Raw genomic sequence first — 21,145 nt, forward strand, 5'->3', positions numbered from 1 at the left:
AGTGGCAACGATTCAGCTGTCTGATGGCAGCGGGCACAGTTTTGACATTGACGACATTGTTATTTTTTGGACCATGAACCCGTTGGTTTGAACGAGGAGTCAAAGAAGCAGTGTGGGTACAGGCGAACAACCGTCCCTCAACAGGAGCGGGGGCATTAGAGTTAATCTGTCACATGGTTGGGATCAGGTCATCAAGCAACTTCCTCATCGATTGACCTCGGATGACCCTAAATCATCCACCCAGCTGAAGGCCAAAGGTTTTGGCAAAACGTTGGTGATTCCATCTAATCAAAAGTGAGTTTTTCTGGTTGACCAGATTTAATTATCTACTAATTGATCAAATCCCAGATGACTGAAAGTATACATAGTGGTAACCCTTAACTTTACTTACAGATTCAGCACACTCAGTTATCTGGTTGCACAGTTTGGTCCTGAGGCCATCACTTGAGTGAAATCAAGGTGTGTTTTTTGTCCTCATTAACTTCTCAGATGCCGCAATACAAACAAGGCTGTTTTCACCTGTAGTCTTGACTTTTCTACAAAAACAATACAGTAAAATATCATAAATGAAACTAAACCTAAATGTAAAGAATAAACTGTAAAGCAAGGTACATATTCTCCATGCATATGTAACAGAGTATAAGTAATATGCAGAACTCTATTAATTAAACTGAGCCTGCTCACAACATCAAAGACAAGATGAATCTGGCCAACATTTCTTGTTAAATGTAAATGAATCTTCTAATATCTAACTTAAAATACATAATTTACTGCTTGAAATATGAAATGAAATGATTAAACAATACAGATAATACATACAGAGAAATCCTCAATACATGAAAGTTCCCATAATGCAGCTATTGCCCAATTTTGGTTGCAACATAAGATTTGAATTGTTTCTATGTATCCAAATGTTGACTATGAGCTTCTATGGTTATTTTTGGTAGACCAATGTATGAATGCTATTAAACCAGATACACACACAGATACACCCCATACATGTGTGTCCGACTGGGGACTTTTTTTGACAATCGGGGACTTTTTTATGAGTTGTGTTTCAACTGGGGACTTTTATGTGCCAAACTCCTACCAATCAGGACCTGTGTGTTTTCAAGTTTAGTACAACAGGGACCTCACCCTATCCCTAAAAAGACCCCAGTTGTAATGCTTTATTTTACATTTTCACCCATGGAGCCCTAGCCCAAGTTTTACAACTGGGGACGTCACCACTTGTAGCAAAGTCCCCAATTAGTGGGAAAAATGCACACAAAAGTCCCTATTCATAGGGTTTTACAAACGCACCCAAGGTTATCTTTCTGGCAACATCAAACTCACACAGTGCACTCACCAAGAGTTTAACAGAACATTCACACTGAATGATGGTACGTTGAGCCTGGAGGTCCATGTGAAGACTTTCTGAACTCTCATTATTGACCATCTGTAGTGGTATCTTCAAAAGGTAACTCATTATTGTTGTCCAAGATGTCAGTGGAGACATTGCTCCTGCAAACAAAAAATAGACAGGTTAGTGTCTACCAGTGGCGGCGCCAGGAATTTTTTTTCGGGGGGCATTAGGGGCCAAAGTGAATTTCAGGGGGGGCAAAATCAACAAAGTTTGCGCAAAATTACCGTAAAAAGTGGAAATTTTCGTAATTTTGGGTTTTTTCTGGGGGGCAACAGGGGGGGCAAGAGTTCTGACTTGGGGGGGCATTTGCCCCCCATGCCTCCTCCCCCCCCCCTTCTTGCCTCCAGTATTCTGATCGCCACAACTTTTGTGTATTTTTGATTACTTTATGGAAATTCAACCCCCTTTGAAAGTCACCTTGCACAATGACCTTTAACCTTTCCCCAACATTCCATGTATTATGGAATCATTACATTCATTAACCTCCAATTATACAATATTCCGACGAGCCAAATAATGGTCAGAATTCATTCCGCCATTACAGGGGACCATTCACACCAAACTGATGTTGTAACTGCCCAATTGGGTGGAAAAGCGCTGCTTCAAAATAGTCATCTATTATATATTGTATTGCATTGTAAACTTTCAACATCCTTTTATCGCACAGGTGATAGATCAGTTTAAAATTCCCGTAAAGCCTGCACCATTTCAAACTTTAGGTGGGATGGCCCCTTGAATGGTTGCCATTGAGGTGTATGAATGCGTGGAATAAGATTTGTGTATATCCTTGACACCTACAAGTGAATATCCAATTAAAATTGAACTTCTATACAATTTAAGGTTCATCCTCTTCAGTCATACCACTTTTCTTCGCATATCAATAAATGATGTACTATTCTTTTACAAACATGTCAAATTGGTTCACTATGATGTGACACATTTTGGGTGCATCTCGCTGTATGCACACTGTATCGCATTCAATTTGTGTGTTGCAAAATTATGATATCACGTTTTCTGCATGACACTTTATTTTCTGCACAACAATTTCTGCTAAAGGGTAAAAAACAATTGCATGTTCTTGGGTCAACCAAATCCGCTGATTTTTCCCATTTTTTGAAAATTCCCTGAATGGCTAGAAACCCTGTTTTATATCAAACATTTCTTTGGTTACATTTACAGTTACATTTACAGGTATTTTATGGTGTCATTTACCAGAAAATACCATGGCGCTTACAAGAAATATACACAAAAGTAAAAAACAAGGGAACAGTTCAAGAAAACACATGAACAGGGATGGAGTCGTGGCAGATTTTATGTTCACATGTTGCGAATTTCATGCCGTAGCAGCTGCAATGTCAAATCTGCTTTTGCCACTGATTCTGTAGCTATGTCTTGGAATAGCGAGCCAGTTACTGTCAGAAAACAGCTGAAGGTACGAGCAGGAACATAAACAGTAGATTTTAAACAGTACTAATGAGTACTTATTGGCAAACTGGAAGCCAGTGCAAGGTTGTCAGGAGTCCTCCAACACTGTCACATATGGTACTAGTTACTACTCTTACTACACTCTCAAATATGAAGAATTGGATAAAATATGAATGGGTCAGGTAAATGGTATTTATAACAGTTGGTTCCAAAAAATAAAGTTGCCCAACATGGTCACATGGTTAAGTTCTTGAATTGGTCACTTGGGCAAAATGCATTTCAGATACAGTTTAATACAGGTTGGTGCAAAGCTGTGGATCGGGTTTCTGTCAATATGAAAGTTCATACTATAATAACTTTTGATCCTTTTCCAGGCAATAATAGTTGGGCAAAAATTATATTTTCTTTTGGTTTTGCTGGTCATTATGGTGTTCTTCATAACTGTTCATGGTATTGGTCATTTGTTGGGGTCAAAATGCATTTCTAGAAAACAAGTGGCCGATATAGTGGCTTTAATGAGCTAAAAATGTGGATCAAATTAGGGCGGCTTTTGTCATTCCAAGTCATTAGGAACACTGTTGGAGCATTTAAAATGAAGGTAAATATATTATGCAAAGTATATCAGTTTCATTGGTATAACAGTTTGAGGTAAGGCAAAGACTGGTGAGCAAGAAATGCTTTATGTCACAAAAGCTACTAAGCAAACTGTCAACATAAACAGTAAGCTTACGGTTGTGGCTCAAACTGTATTGGAAGTGTCGCGAGAAAGCCTGTAAACAGGGACCCATTTTAAACTAAGCTGTCGATAAAATGTTTACAATATAATTGGCCTCGCATACCTTTCAAATGTCTCCAATTTTTTAAAAATACCTGAAATGTGGGTTAACAATGAAATGAACTTCCATTCATAGTGTTTAACCAACTATTTTATATTTTGAACATGCTTTGCCCAACTGGTTGGTTACCGTAATGTTAACCAGTAGTTGGTCAATGTTTTTAACAACATGTGGTTATATTGTTAACCAACCCAAACAATATAACCAACTGTTGGGCTGTTCACCTGTAATACATGGTTGGTTAAAATTTTAGCCAAGTTGGTTAAAATTTTTAACCAATGTTCTGAGTGTAGGTGGTAATCATGGTGTGGTAATATGTCACTTATTAATATGTCACTTTTTGGTGGTAATATCACTTCTATCTGGTACCAATCCAAGAAAAGGAATCACAGAGAATGGCAAAAAGTATGTACTTTTTCAAGGCAGATAGCAATTCTTCTAGGAGTTGTTGACATGGTTCCTTCAGGAAAGAAAGTTCATACTATGAAGACCTAACTTGTGAGAGAGAACTTTGTTAGTTTGTATATTACCGTTATGAATGTATAATGCTCTTACCTCCCATTTTCTCCAATCTTCTCTTTAAAATGTTTGGCTCTTGCACCCAAATGGCTTGCAGAAAAGCTGGGACATCACCTCCAATTTCTTCACTAACATATTTGTCCTTGGCTTTAGTTCACTGTCAAAATCAAGCAAAAATAAAATAATATTCTTTATGAGCAACATGCTGTGTTCAAATTGTTTTGTTTTTACCTTTAGGTGCACTTTTTTGCGCCTCATTTTGGAAGTTGTCGTGCAATTTTATCTGATGCAGAGCAATTTTGTAGGATAGGACACTTATGTTCAACATAGGCTTAATATGCAATTTAACATGCATCCCCCCCCTCACACACACACACCCACCCACCCCCACACTGTAGGCCTAACAATGAATACATTTCAGTGTTTTTAACAGCCTCTTTATACTCTCTTACAAGTATATTTTGCTATGATGCTACACAAAATAACTTGCTAAAGAGCTATTTTTCAAAAATAAAAATAATTGTTGGTATTGATCTGTGCTCTTGGCGGAAACACAAAGCTCGACGTATGTCGCTCATTTTACAGGCACTTGTGTCAATCTGACTGAGTAAGGGACTGCCATTCTTCTGGGCAAGGCATACAAAATGATGTATGCATGTCTGGCATGGGTAGCTACCCGGGGGTAGCTACTGGGAATTTCAATTGAATGAACACAGTTGCACAACAGCGTCCTGCAAGTACACTGTGTGCGCCACATGGACATGAATTCACCATGTCAACTTACTTTAGCATTTTCCAAGGTTATGTGTTTGTGTTGTATTTTGAAATAGGCACAGATATGATCGCAGTTGGATCTCATACAGTCATTTGCAGAGCTGTGTTCATTCAATTGAAATTCCCCAGCATTTGCCAGTAGGGCATGTATGATGTAGGGCCTTACACATCATGACACAGACTCCGTGATTCATTGTAATTCTGCTAAATTTTACAATTACTTCACCCAAAAACTGATGAAACTAAGTTTCATCAAAATAGGGGCCTACACTATAGGTGAGCAGCTATTTCAAGAGACAACTGTATGCATTTAATACTCACGCTGACCAGTACAAGTATCCATCTTCCATTTGAGGCTAGAGTCTCAAGCTATCGTGTTTCTTTGATCAGCGGTGACATTTTTGCAACGCACGCTTAAATTCCATTTGAAATGTAAAATTTGGATGAAAGTTACTTTGATGAATCAACTGTATCCAGTAGTGAGCAAAGGTCGGTTATTTTCAACAGCCTATGATTTAGAGCAATGTTAGCTATTTTGAACCCCGGTTCAGTCTATAATTTAGTTGAGGTGCAATTATTTTAGCACCAGAACCTCCCTTGCTAACACGGTGTCATGCTTCATCAAATTTTACTAGATTTTGATAGCTCAAGACTCTAGCCTCAAAAGCTATTGGTGAACAAATTTGAAGCTATTTTACAGTTACCATTGCCAATCCCCTGGGTTGTGTGGGGTTGGAAAATTACACAATGTTCCAAAATGCTACACATTCATTCATTCCACCTGAGCCTACCAACTGGTTAATTCCTATGTATTCCCAGCTTACAGCCTCACATTTTCAAGGATGGGGTACTTGAAATAAATTGCATGATTTTAATATCATTATGATGCATGTCACACACATAACACACTTGATCGAGAAGTCTATCCTCAATCCAGGTCAATCTCAAATCGGTTGGAATCAGTGAAGCATGGCACCACATAAAGAAGCCAGAGGATGTTTAAAGGCATTCCCATAACCCAATGGGGTTTCTGACCTTGTACAGCTCAACTGATCATGCTTTTCCTACATTCGACCTTGCATGATTTTTGGGTTAACTTTAACCTGTCCACGAGTTGACACAGTCATGAAAATAACTATAGATACTTGACAAGACCATTAGTAGCCCAGTTCTGAACCTTTTCATTGATCATTCATAACAATAGGTATCTGATGGATCAGTGAAGATAAGAAGGGATTATAATATATCCGTAACCTTGATATTATAGTACATCTTGAGGAAAAAGTGCAATGGACATGTTTTCATTTTATGTTTCAAATATCCCGCATGAAAATTGAGTATTTAACCCAAAATGAAAATGGAACAATTTATTGAAATCTGTTTTAACAGATTTTTTGACATCTTTTTCTGCACTGTATTATACCTAAATTAAGAAATTTGATAAATATTCAAAGAAAATATAGGTCATCCAAAAATTGTGATTTTTACACATTTTGGGCAAAAAAGGAAAATAAGCAAAATATCAAAATCTGTCTAACAGTTTCATTCATCAAATTGCTAATTGATGTTTTAATGTTAGTGCACCTGTCAAATTCAGCAATAACCTTGTCATTAATTAATTTGATAACCAGGCAGGTTTGGTTCACCCCAGAAGAACTGCTCTGGTGGGGGCTTCCCCTTTAAGCCTCCTCTGTAAAGAAGCCTAACACCACGTAAAGCAATGGAAATTCTGTTCAAGTAAACAATGCCAATCGCGATGGGTATGTCCAGCGCCCCAAAAAAGTTGGTCAAATGACACAGCAGCAAATTATGGTTAAGGCTAATGAAATGAAATGATTAGTTTCCCGTCACATTTTTTTCAGTGAATGATTTCATTATTCATTATTTTGGAAAATTTCATTATATTCAAAACTTTCATTTACATGGCTATTCCTATTACCTTTATTGTTGATAACAGACCATCTCAAAACAGGTATTAATGCTTAGATCATCAGTACAGACATTTTGCAACAGAATGAGGAATGATTTGAATTTGTTTTTATTGATATGAACAGAATTAAATTTGCAATTTTTGTAATCACTAGAAACATTATGAGGTAATCCTTAAATTTTCATTATTTACTACATCCTCTACCCCTTTCAGATAAGGGCTAAGAAAAACTGCTGATTATGATCAGCAGGGATATCAGACATTTTGAGAGCTTCAATTTTAATTATTTCCATCTCAATTTCAGATAATTGACTTTTATATGAAAATAATGAAAGTTTTGGTCAAATTGAAAAAATAGTTATGAGGGCGGTTTTAGTGACGGAAACTGATAATTTCTTTTCATTAGCCTAATTTCAAATAAAAATGAGCAAACTGCTCTGAAGATACAGATAAGATAAGTCATCAAAACAAATTTCTGTATCATTAAACTTAATGAAGAATAATGTTTTAATGGGGGCACTTTAGTTGTCAAAGTCCGTGTACATGCATATTTTTCTCACATTAATGTAGTGTGCATGTTAAAGAACGTCACAGGCTATTCGAAAAGAGCAGGGGATGATCCCGGTACTGTACTGTATGACTGTACTTCAAAAATACACTCATCTATTCTAGGTTCCCGAGTAAAAAATAAGTACAGCTTGTCTGTACGCAGTGCAATAATACTCATGAGGGAGGCACTTACAAGGAAGAAGAATGCATTTGAAAAATTACAGTGTGACTCATATTTATAGTTCCATGCTCTATCTCTGTCCACACAGTAACTATCGTGTCATCGTGGATAGCAGGTTTCTCGATCAAATGACACTGACACAGACAGTAAGCTTACCAGCTGTTCAGTCTAATATTGAATAGTGTGCATCTCTGTGGCAAGATGGTTCCACGGCCATGTTAACATGCAGGTAGTCCGAACCGGGAGTCCGAATAATCAGACCCAGAACAAAATATTAATTTCTGACATGATCTTGTTCTCAGCACTCAGCCCGTCTGCATGGCATGCCGTGCATAGTAAATAGTACATGCATGGCGGGTCTCGTTTTATTTACTTACATACGAGACCAGATAAAAGAAGGTGTACCAAGTGCCCAAAATTCTGAAAAATTCAGAAAGATTTGAAACTCATACCGCTGGTGCTGCCTTGTTCATGTGTTGCAGGACGGTCAATCACAAGTCAATGGCAATGCAGAGCTCGGGAAACAAGTACAGAATTTGGGTGCAAAGTAATGTACAATTTCATGAAATATTCATCGCTGATGATGAAACCGAATTCATTTTAAGAATATTTTAGATCAAATAATTACCTTCGATTCGAGACTGTAGTTGCTCTTGCAATATTAACACCTTTTTGCAGCATTATTATTCCATCACGGTTAGTGTTTACGTGTGGGTTCGCGAGCATCCATCTTTAACTAATTGCCTCTTTGCCTGAGTCGTTTCTCTAAATCCATGAAATTTTCCTGTCGGGTTGTTAGCGGTTACCGCACCATAGCTGAACCATGTTATTGTATTATACCAGGGAAGAACAGAATATACCACTGTCCCCCGGGGGTCGAACCTTCTTGGGATTCTGAAATATAGACCCAAAATAGGCATTTTAACAGAGTTTTATGAGGAGTGTCACCGTGTGGAAATTTATAAAGTAATTTTAATACCGGGAGGGGGGGTAGGTCTACCAGGTACATTCTTTATTTTATTTCTCTTTTATTTGACGCCACTCGAGATACAAAAAGATATTTCCTTAATAATCGATGATCTATATGTCCACGCACGTTTTAAAAACGGATTTGCAAAATATATCGAAACAATTACCACCTTCTTCCCAACTTACGGGGGTACCTAACATGAAACATATTTTTATATCTAAATCACCTGCAATGAATGTTTGCCAAAGGGCCTCTAGATTTCGGTCACCGAGGTCACGCTCCAGCTTTAAATACTCTTCAGAACGAATATTATTCAGAGAGCTGCAAGTGAAAAGGAAGTGTCTGAGGTCTTCAATGCTCCCTTTACAAAGAGAACAAGATTTGTCCATGCCCTCATTCCATCTATATATTCTGCCATTTAGGGAAGGATGTTAGAACGTGCTTTAAATTTCAGTAATGGATGTGGAGGCATAGGTATGTCATCAAGTTTCAGTTTTATCTGGGGTTAACGTCCCTTATCTGGGGTTTAGATTGTTCTATCTGCGGTTTACGACCCTTATCTACGGATAAGGCGTCTTATCTGCATGGGGTTTCGATGCCTTATATGAAGTTTACGCCCCTTGTCTGCTGGAAGGCGCCTTATCTGGGGTTAGACTGCCTTATTTGGGCTTACGTCTCTTAGCTGGGGTTAAGGCGCCGTATGGGGTTAAGATGCCTTATCTGGGGTTTAGACTGTGTTATCCTAGGTTTACGTCCTTCATCTGAAGTTAAGGCGCCAATATCTGGGGTTTAGATGCCATATCTGGGGTTTACGTTCCTTGGGGTTAAGGCGCATTATCTGGGGTTTAGATTGCCTTATGGGGTTTACTTCTCTTATTTATGTTCCTTATTTAGGGTAAAGGGGCCTTATTTGGGGTTGGGACTGCTTTATCTGAGGTTTATGTCCCTTATCTGGGGTTACGGCGCCTTATCTGGGATTTATGCCATATCTGAGTTTACGTCTCTTATCTGGGGTTAAGGTGCCTTATTGGGTTTAGATGCCTTATCTGAGGTTTACGACTGTTATCTGGGGTTTACGACCCTTATCTAGAGTTAAGGCACCTTATATGGGGTTAGATGCATTATCGGGGTTTACGTTCTTATTAGGGGTTAAGGCGCCTTATTTGGGGTTTTAGACTGCTTTATCTGGGGTTTAGATGCCTTATCTGGGTTTAGCCTGCGATATGCTAAGGTTAAGGCATCTTAGCCACAGGTAAGGAAAGTAAACCCCGTATAAGGGCGTCTATAAGGCGCCTTATCCCGATGTAAACCCAATTAAGATAAGGCAGTTTAAACCCCAGATAAGGGACACAAACCCCAGATTAAGCGGAAACGACACACTTATGGGTGTCATCTTGGACTTCTGGGCAAAAATATGTCATAACGTCAAACTAACTCACCCCCACACACAACACCCTTCCTCCTCCTTTCCAAAAAGATATGGATATGAAACGAATTAATTTTATGTGGCCATATCACAGAGCTGTAGGCCTATTTATGGAACGGCTATTATAGACAGATTATAAACAACAACGATCAACATGATGAAAGAAATTGAACATATTAAAGAACTAGGCCTATATGAATTTTTACACCAAGATAAAAGTAGTGAATTGTTAAAAACTTTTTGGTCGGCCGTATAAGTTAATCTATTTCAGCGTGTGTCTTCACGTCGAAATATTGAGGTTAGTCTCAATTATTTTTTGTGTTGAATGACTGCCCACCAACACGTATGAACATTCACTCAAAAATTACTATTATTATTAATTTTGTTCTTGTACCATTAGGCTATAGCATGTCAATTAGGGAGCCTATATCGCAACTTTCATTCAAGGAATTCATAACGTAAGTTCCCGGGACTGGAAAGCGTACGATATAGATACAATACACATGATACACGCAAGCACTGTCGTCATGCACAGTGTATTGGTGCTGTTTTTTTAGCTTTTAACATGCATTTTCTTCGTCCTCAGTAAAACTATTTTGCAGGATGATGCTTAGTATTGAAATGGTGGATTTGCAGGCTAAAAAGTAGCCTCACTCTCCCATGATATGATTCATTTACCTATATATATTCAGCAGTGAATTTTTGACTTGACCCAGTGATGAAATAGTAACCTCATGTTCCTAATAAAGCTGTGTTCATCAGTAGTGATTGTTTTTGACCCATATGATGATGAGTTTCAATGAGTGTTGAGTCTTGACAGGTTCATGCATATGTTTAAAAAAAACATGCTTTTGTTTCAAGATACATTTTGCCAAATGCCAATTGTATATCCTCCGGGCTCATAATTATTGCACATAACCTTTATATGGAGAAATAGGCCATATAATCATGCATAATTCAAATGAAATTTTGGGATTCAAATCAAATGTTCATGGATATCTATGACATGATATCTTTATTGGTTTTTGATACAAAATGCTATAGCTGCCTGAAATATTATGTATTTGAGCACAAACACACATATATGGCAAGTACCGGTATATTGCATATAAAACAGAAAACCTGGATTTTCGTCGATAAACGTGATTTTCGGCGAAAAAACAGGTTTCTCGGTCGATAAACCTGGTTTTTCGCCGATAAACTTGGTTTTCACTGCAAAACCTGGTTTTTCGATTTGATAAACCTGGTTTTTAAAATCGAAAACCAGGTTTTTCGAATCTGAACACATGCCAGCCTACAGGGACATACATTGTACAAGAATGGAAAAAGAACATCCCTGAGCCCAAGACATACCAGCAGGCAAACACCAGGGTCAGTACGAAAAACACTCCAACAGCACCCCAGTCACCAAAACCACTGCAGAGACCTGAATGAAACCCTGACCATCACCACCGTTCACCCCACCCACCGGAGCACACCCACGGGCGAGTTACCCACCCTTATACGCCACTGGCTAAACACGATCAAGTTAACGGAATCACTTAGTTCTTCGGAGGAGTAGTGTACACTCTAAGAAATAATAGAACCTTTTTTCTCCTCTCAGGAGAACCATCCCTCTTGAACTTCTCAATAAGGTTCTTTAATTTGGAGCACCCTTAAGGGATCCAAAATGAGCGTTTATTGCGTTTCGACAGTATTTTTTGTGGGACATGAGAGCACCTCAGACCTATCGAATTGCATTCAGAATACAAGCATGTCTTTCTGATATCAAATAATTTTCATTTTTAAAAATCACAATATAATACAAATTTTATGACAAATTTTGATATATAACAGTCCTCGAAGTAATTATATAAATCTAATGATATATTCTTAAAGTGTATGTAGCAGGGGAGGAAATGCCGACAGTCAATTGAAAATTTTGACCTTTCATATTGAAGATATGGATTTTTTCCCAAAAAGACCTAATTTTTTTGGTGTTTTGGGAAAAAAATCCATATCTTCAATACGAAAGGTCAAAATTTTCAATTGATCGTCGGCTTTTTCATCCACCTACATACACTTTAAGTATAAATATAATCATCAGATTTATAAAGTTTACTTCAAGTACTGTTAAATATCAAAAATATCAATTTTAATGATTTGCCATAAAATGTGTATCAAATTGCGAATTACAAAAAATCAAAGTGATATGATATCAGAAAGCCATTCTTCGTAATCAGAAAAGCAATTCGATATGTCTGATGTGCTCTAATGTCCCAAAATAAATACTGTCCAAACGTTCATACCCCAGCCCTTAAAGGTTCTCTGAAGGACCGTAAACGGTACTGTATATGTGAAATTATTATTATGGACGCGGCGAATCAGCCGTAAACTCGGCAAATTGTATTCTGATTAAAGTGTAAAATGTATGTGAAGGTCGTATTCATAGGTGTATCAATTCGTTGCGACAAGTATCTTATCAAACGCTGTTTAAATCAATCAATAATACTACTGCTGAAGAGGATAATAAGCTTCTATCTATTTCTATAGAATAGTCCTTGTCTGTTGGATATTTATTACCAGAAATGTAGAAAAAGACACACGTAGAACCGATAAAAAATACAATTTTGTCGAAGGAACAGAGTTCAACAAATCATAACCCCGCTTTTGGATATCGTTTGAAGTCAAATGATATACCATTTTAAAGCTTATGGTATTTTCTAAACATGAAATAAAACAAAATTGACCAATAGGCCGACTTTACGGCTGATTCGCCGCGTCCAGTCACATATCACATGTTTTTCGAGTATAGTGGAAAAAATTATAGATTTAGTTATACCTAAATATTAATAAAAATAAGCTCATCCCACAGATTAAAGAAAACTAAAGTTTAAAAAAAGTAAAAAAGCATTCACTTTGGGAAGGGATTTGAGACGAACTATTAATAAGATGACCTTTTATATTTTGATGAGGAGGTGCAAGGAGACCCCAGGAGAAATAGGCCCTAAAGGAGAATTCCTAAATATGTAACAAAAAGTAAATATCACAAAATAATGATTTGACATTATCGTTGATAACTCTTATAACTTTAATAGCATATAAACACGGTAAAAAGAGCATTGTGTGTGGATGATTGGAGGGGGTGGATGTTTCTTGTTATTTCATGTAGGAGGTGCAAGGGAGATGTCCGGGAAAAATAGGCCCTAAAGGAGAATTCTTACATGCTAATATGTAACAAAAAGTAAATGTCACAAAATAATGAACCAATTTGACATTATCGTTGATAACTCTTATATAACTTTAATAGCATATAAACACGGTAAAAAGAGCATGATGCGTGTGGATGTTTGGAGGGGGTGGGTGTTTCTTGTTATTTCATGTATAATTGAAAACTTATAGCATCTTTGTCACTACCATATAATATAGGCCTACATCAGAAAAGCTAGGGGACAATGGGGGGAGAATTTTAGCTCCCGAGTCGAAAATTATTATTTGTTCTTGTCCCGTTATTGCGTGCCAATATCAGAAAATATTCATAACGTATAAGTTCCCGGGACTGGAAAGCGTATACACGCAAGACTGATGCACAGTGTGAAATGTGCTGGGGTTTTACTAAAAAAGCCAAACATCTCATTTGTTTTAACATGCATTTTCTTCGTCCTCAGTAAAACAATTTTGCAGGCTAAAAAATAGCCTCACTCTCCTATGACATCATTTAGCTACCGGCCGTATTATATTCAGCAGTGCACTATTTGACAAGACCCATTTATAATGAAATACCGGTAGTAACCCCATTTTCCTAATAAAGCTGTGTTCATCAGTAGTGATTGTTTTTTGACGTAGGCAGTGGCGTACCGTGGCCGCTCGTTCCTCGGGGGCTGAAGAAAGTGCAATTTTGCCGCCCCTTCCCCAAAAGCCCGAAAAGGTTGACGCAATTTTTTTTCGGTGGTTTGAAAAAGTGAAGAGCAAAAGAATTACTAATTCTTTTTGCCGCCCCCTTCGTTTTTGCCGCCCCTTCTTCTTCCGCCGCCCTTTCGTTTTGGCCGCCCCTTCTTCTTCCGCCGCCCTTTCGTTTTGGCCGCCCCCTGCTTTTACCCCGAGGGGGCTGGCGTCCGCAAAGCCCCAAATACGCGCATGGTAGGGATGATGAGTTTCGATGAGTGTTGAGTCTTGGCAGGATCATAGTGTATGGAAGTTTCAAAGAAACATGCTTTAGTTCCCAAGATAAATTGCCAAATGAATGCCAGTTATATCCTCCGGGCTCATAACTATTGCACAGCCCCTTATATGGATCAATATACCATACAGTAATCATGCATAAGGGAACAACCCAAAAGTTCGATGAACCCCTATAAACGAAAGTTTTTTTTTTTTTTAGAAAGGCTAACACCCTCCCCTCACGTCTAACGTAAGTTTTCAAATATCGAAAATTCAAACCCGGATTCATCCGTCGCTATGGTGGATGGGGATGTGCATGCAGGAGTGCAACAATGCAATGATATTGATCACGTTTATGGAAGAAACCAATATTCTATTATTTTTAAATATTTTTCTTCATACCTTTTTGGGCACGAAAAAAATAATGACTTGCTGGATTTTCAAATAAAAATAAAAAAGAATCAAGGTGCGGTACAGCTGATTAAAAAAATGAACTTACAAATTACAGGTTGCGAGTACTGATTCAAAATTATTTTGAAGCAATCACTGTTAATGTCAATGTCGTATTTCAGAAATTATATAGGCCTAGGGCCTATTAAATCATTAAAAAGATCAACTTTGACCGATGTTTTAACTACTTTTTTACAAATGTAATCGGACTTTTGACACCCTCCTCCCTAACGAAAGGACTTTCGTTTATAGGGCTTCATCGAACTTTTGGGTTGTTCCCTAAAACGACTGGTTCTTTATCGATTTTGATACAAAACGCTATAGCTGCCTGAAATTATATATTTGAGCACAAACACACCTCCGTCAGGCACCGCTTCGACTCGCAGCCAGTTTAGGGTGGGCAATCTAAAAAAAAAATCTTGGCATTTTGAGATAAGAAAAGTACCCATAATTATGAATATTGACCCGGGTTTTATGATAAGTGTCACCCCGGTTGGGGAAATAGAGGATGCGTCAAACAAGTGCAATAGAGAAAGAATCCATTCTTATTTAAGAACCGAGTTGAACTTTTTAGGTTTTAAAACATTTCATAAATAACATATCCATTAGTGATCTTGTGTGAAAAAATCAAGGAATTATCATTTACCGCTTTGTTTTTATGACACATTTTGTAGCGATACCCAATTTTAATGTTTGTCCAAGATATTATACATCTAAAAATGTCAGCCCACTCTGTGTAAGGTATAGATTTGGAACAGCTCCCATTTTCTTAACCTAATTGGCATTGCTGAGTAAGGACGTGAGAAAGACTAAGACCATTGCATGGTTTAGCAAAAACTAAATTAAGTATAAAAGAAAAGAAAAAAGGAAAAAAAAGGGGTTTTAGACGCATTAATTTTGATGAGGAGGTGCAAGGGAGACCACAGTGACAATTAAAGGAGAAATTCCTACATGCTTGCATGAAATAGGCCTATGTAACAAAAAGTGAATGTCACAAAATAATGAAGCAATTTGACATTATCGCTGCAGGCCTATAACAAAGAGCATAATGCGTGTGGATGTTTCGGGGGATTTTTGTTTCTTGTTATTTCATGTGTAGGCCCTACGTGTACTTGGCATATGTAACTTTTCACTTCCATATAGGCCTACATTAGAAAAGTTAATACAAAAGTGCTAAAGGGATGGACAGGAAATTCAAGAAAAGCCAGCACTTTTCAGAGGGTAATCAAATTGGGGGGGGGGTGTAAACATTGACAAAAATGGTCAAAATTCAAAATGGGCTGGGAAAAAAAAAAAAAAAAGGCCTAAAAATCTTAGATACCGGTTCACGGGGGGGCTTTGCTACACCACTGCTCCTGAGTCGAACATAGGCCTAATTTGCATTTTAATAGCAACTTTCAATTATCACTTATTGTTTTACCTATTCTTAAAAACAAAGTCAATTTATGTTTAGGGTTCATTCAGTGACTTTACTTGCAGATTCATTTAGCATGTTTAGGCCTATAGCAAAATAACGTCAAAGAAACTTACAGCGGGGGTGTCCTATGTAGGAATAATGAGCCATATGCTTACTCATCATGCATAATTCAACTGAAATTTTGGGAATAAACGTTTTTGTGGATATAGGCCTACTCAAACATTAAGAGGATGCTAGAATCACAAAAAATACTTCTCACACACGCCCGGGGTACACGCGTTATGAAATGAACGTGCCTATACCTATATCCCGTATACATGCTATGCAACACGACAAGATTTTCTGTACTTAATGTAGCGCGAATATAGAGGGCGGTATGTTTCTGATGAAATGAACGTAAAACGAGCCCACACTGTGTGAAACGACTCAAACGAGTCGTACCCTAAACGAGCCGTAAGCCTATATCCCGTATGCTATGCTACAACACGACAGCGCGAGCGCGAAGAAACCCCCTTATGTGTCGGGTTTAAAGGTTTAGATTATGTTGTATTTAGGCCTATCCCAGCAAACACAAAACATTTTCGAATTAATCCACAAAAGGTTATAAAATTGTTATTTAATTAAGTGTTGACAAAATATTTGGCAACAAATGTTTGCAAAAATATTTTACAATAACATAACATTTTGAAAACATTTTAAAAAACATTGTTGTATTTAAGCTCTGTTTGTACATGTAGGCCTATATTGTATCATCGGCATTTCAACCGAAACTTTTCATGACCCCTGGTCCGACATTATAATGTTCTTTTAATAACATTAAAAAAAAAACGTTTTATCTAAACCAAACCCCAAAATATAGCTTGTTTGAAACGTTTTGAAACGTTTTTGTGTTTACTGCCCGGGTTTGCTGGGACAACATTGTAATTTTGAAGACAATGTTTTGTACCATAATATCATGTACTCTATACCATTATCAATTATATACCCGGTACTTACAGCTGGCGAATAGAAAAAAAGGGCATTTCAAGTAGCCAATTTGAAAATAAGGTCAAGGGTTGAAAATGGTGACTGTGTAATTTTGTGGCAAATCATATATTTTTTATTTTTTAGATTTAAACAGTCCTCGAAGTAAACTTTGTCAATCTATTGATATGCCTATGTACTTACAGTGTATAGCTGTGAAGAAAAGTTCCATTTCTGGTCATATTTTAGCTTCGAATTGGTAATCATGGTAATAAGTATGTGCGCATTCGTTTGTAAAAAAGTTAGGCTATTCTATGAGCAAAAACACTTGATTCACTGTACTTAAGGGATCGAATAGCAACGTTTGCATATAGGCCTAATACTTCAATATGAAATGTCAAGATTTTTAAAGTATTTTAAGTAGGCCCCTACATAAGTAATGTTTTCGAGATATTTAATGTAAAACCAAAATATGAATATTGACCCAGGTCTTATGAGGAGCGTCACCTCTGATGGTGAAAATATTTATATTCTTTAATTCTTTACTTTTTTCTTTCATGTGACACCACTCAGGGGTCATACCTTCTTCGCATTTCAAGATATGAAAAGAACCCAAAATATGAACATAGTTGACCCGGTCTTATGATGACTGTCATATAGTGATATAGTTTTATTATATTCTTTACTTTTTCTCATTCATTAACATTTGACACACCTTGGGTGTCAAATTTAAATTCTTGACATTTTGGAGATATCAAAAGGACCCACAGGGCCTATGAATACTGACCCGGGGTGAAAATGAATGTCACCCCGGGTGGTGAAATATTGTTATTATATTCTTTACGTTTTTCTCTTACATGTGACACCACTTGGGGGGGGGGGGGTCATACCTTCTTGGCATTTGGGGCCCGTGGGCACTTCAATATAAAATGGATATAGGTGTAGGGCTGGTACTTTCGCAGTCAGGGACATTTGGTGAGAGCAAAATATAAAACTAGAGCGGTTACTGCACCATAGCTGAACCATGATGCTTCAGCAGTATATTAGCTTATACTGTGGATAGATCACTGTAACCCGGGGGGGCTCATACCTTCTTGGGAGATATGAAAAGGTTAAAAGGACCCAAAATAGGAATATTGACCCAGGTCTTATGATATGATGAGTGTGACCCCCTAGTGCATGGGGAAATAATTTTAATGCATTCTATATCTTTCATTTGACACCACTCGGGCCATACCTTTTTGGCTTTTCGATATATGAAACTGACCCAAAATATGAATATTGACCCGGGCTTATGAGTGAGTGTCACCCTTGGTGGGGAAAATACTTTTAATACATTCTCTACTTCTTTCTCTTTCATTTGACACCACCCAGAGGGCCATACCGGTACCTTCTTGGCATTTCGAGATAGGCCTATGAAAAGGACCCAAAATATGTATAATTATTGACCCATGGAATTATTTTCATATTCGTTAATACCACTCAGGGTACATATCTTCTTGGCATTTGAGATATGAAAAGGACCCATATAAATATTGACCCAGGGCTTATTATGAGTGCCACCCGGGTGGCAAAATATTTTTATTGTATCGTTAACTTCTTCCTCTTTCATTTGACACCATTGCGGGGTTCATACCATCGTGGCATAAAGATATGTCCATTTCAGACCAAAAGGTTGGTAAGTAGGCCTATGTATTATTTAAGTAAGCAAGTAAGTATAAGTATAACATACACTAATATATGCTGATACCATTTCATGGTTCAGCATAATATAGAATCATTAAGGTGAGAGCAGGGCGTCGCCAGACCTTTTTCATTAGGGGGGGTGTAAGAGTCAACGATTGCCGACGAGCCATCTGTGTGCCGACATACCAAATTCTAGAGCGGTTATCGCACCATAGCTGAACCATGTTGCATCAGCCAGGGGACTTTGTTATTATTTCATTTGACACCTTGGGAATCATAGGCATACCTTCTTGGCATTTCAAAATATGAATACTGACCCAGCTTATGAGGAGTGTCGCCCCAGGTATAAGGAAATACTTTTAATATATTCTTATTATGGGGCATTTAGGCCTACTTACTTATACAGAGATTTGCAGGCATGATTTATTAGGGGCGTGATTATCAACTAATTATTAATTAATTAGTTAATTAAGTTCAAACAGGCAATTATTGTTGTATCTAGAAAGTTGTCAACCCTGTGTTAGGAGCCCAATTGTGCGACTTCTGATTTTATAATTATATGCCTAGTAATTGCCTACATGCAATTTAACCCATGAAACTGTTAACAAGACAAAGAAAATAGCTGAATAAAACAGTATAATGTGGTCAAATCGGTATACATATGAATAAATACTACCAAGAATTTTTATTCATAGCCTATTTGATTAGAAACGAAACGTCCGTTAAATGGAAAATTATTATAAAATTATGTTAAAAAATCGCGTCGCGCTTGCGCGAAAGTTTTCCCTATTATTGTAGACCTTTTTATATAAATTGTGTTAAACATAAATTTTATTGGCAAATGTCGAAAGTACAAGCGAAAATGGCCATTTGTTTGACCACAACGCAGGAGTGTGTGAGAAAATTTGGCAAAATGAAGACCTAATTGAAGCGATTTGGTGGACCATATTGACACTATTAGAGTGTAAAATTTTAGTTTGAAAAAAAAACCGAAAAAAATTGTGAAATGAGTGGTCAAAGAAGCCTTTCGCACGAATTTTGTGGACAAGTTTTCCCTATTATTGTAGGCCTATAAATTGTGTTTAACATAAATTGGCAAATGTCAAAAGCAGAAGCGAAAATGGGCATTTGTTTGACCATAACGCAGGGCTGGGGGGAAATGTCTGAGGGGATGTGCCCCCTCAGAAGTAAGAAACTTTTGCAAAGACCTAATTGAAGCGATTTGGTGGACCATTTTGACACTATAATGTAAAATTTAAGTTGGAAAAAGCCGAAAATTTGTTAAATGAGCAGTCATTGAAGCCTTTCGCTCGAATTTCGTGGACAACTTTTCCGTATTATTGTAGGCCTATAAATTGTGTTTAACATAAATTGGCAAATGTCGAAAGCAGAAGCGAAAATGGCCACTCGTTTTGTTTGTGCACTACGCAGGGGGGGTGCTGAGGGGAAATGATCACCCCTGAGAAGTAAGAAACTTTTGCAAAATGAAGACCTAATTGAAGCGATTTGGTGGACCATTTGGCACTATTATTAGTGTGTAAAATTTTAGTTTGAAGCCTTTCGTGGACAAGTTTTCCCTATTATTGTAAGTGTATAAATTCTGTTAAACGAAGGCCCTAAACTGGCAAATGTTGAAAGCAGAAGCGAAAATGGCCATTTGTTTATCCACTACGGAGGGGGTGTTTGAGGTTGGAAAATGAAGGTCCAATTGAAGCCATTTCGTGCATCATTTTTACACTATCATGCTTTACAAGACTTGAGACTCACAATTAAAGCATGCATGTATCGATGTTGAAGTCAGCACGGAGTCCGTCTTAACACTGGTCTTAATTATGGGCGGCCGTGCAGGCCAAAAGGGTCTCAAAACTACACAAGGGTCTCAAAAGTAAAAAAAAAAATCAAAAACACACAAAGGTTTCAGAAATAAACACACAGTTATGTCTCAATAGCACAATACGGTCTCAAAAACAGAGAAAGGTCTCAGAAACAAACACACAACAATGTCTCAATAGTATAATAAGGTCTCAGAAACAGGGAAAGGTCTCAAATACAGAGAAAGGTCTCAAAAACAGAGAAAGGTCTCAAAAACAGAGAGAAGTCTCAAATACAGAGAAAGGTCTCAAAAGCAGAAAAAGGTCTCAAAAACACGTTAAGGTCTCAAAAACACGTTATGGTCTCAAAACACGTTATGGTCTCAAAAACACGTTATGGTTTTAAAACAGAGAAAGGTCTCAAAAACAGAGAAAGGTCTCAAATACAGAGAAAGGTCTCAAAAACAGAGAAAGGTCTCAAAAACAGAGAAAGGTCTCAAAAACAGAGAAAGGTCTCAAAAACAGAAAAAGGTCTCAAAAACACGTAATGGTCTCAAAAACACGTTATGGGCTCAAAAACACGTTATGGTCTCAAAAAACACGTTATGGTCTCAAAACACGTTATGGTCTCAAAAACACGTTATGGTCTCAAAAAACACATTA

General features: G+C 37.5%; 1 long non-coding RNA gene across 1 annotated transcript; it reads right to left on the reverse strand.

Annotated features, from left to right (window-relative positions):
• Positions 1-470: 470 nt before the first annotated feature.
• LOC140167695 (uncharacterized) lies at positions 471-8,513 on the reverse strand. Its single transcript, XR_011861067.1, has 4 exons — positions 8,248-8,513; positions 4,222-4,342; positions 1,349-1,503; positions 471-536 (listed from the first exon to the last, which is right to left on the reverse strand). It is a non-coding gene; the product is annotated as an uncharacterized lncRNA (long non-coding RNA).
• Between the last annotated feature and the right edge of the window lie 12,632 nt (positions 8,514-21,145).

Source organism: Amphiura filiformis, chromosome 1, assembly GCF_039555335.1.
Source record: "Amphiura filiformis chromosome 1, Afil_fr2py, whole genome shotgun sequence".
Lineage (NCBI taxonomy): Eukaryota > Metazoa > Echinodermata > Ophiuroidea > Amphilepidida > Amphiuridae > Amphiura > Amphiura filiformis.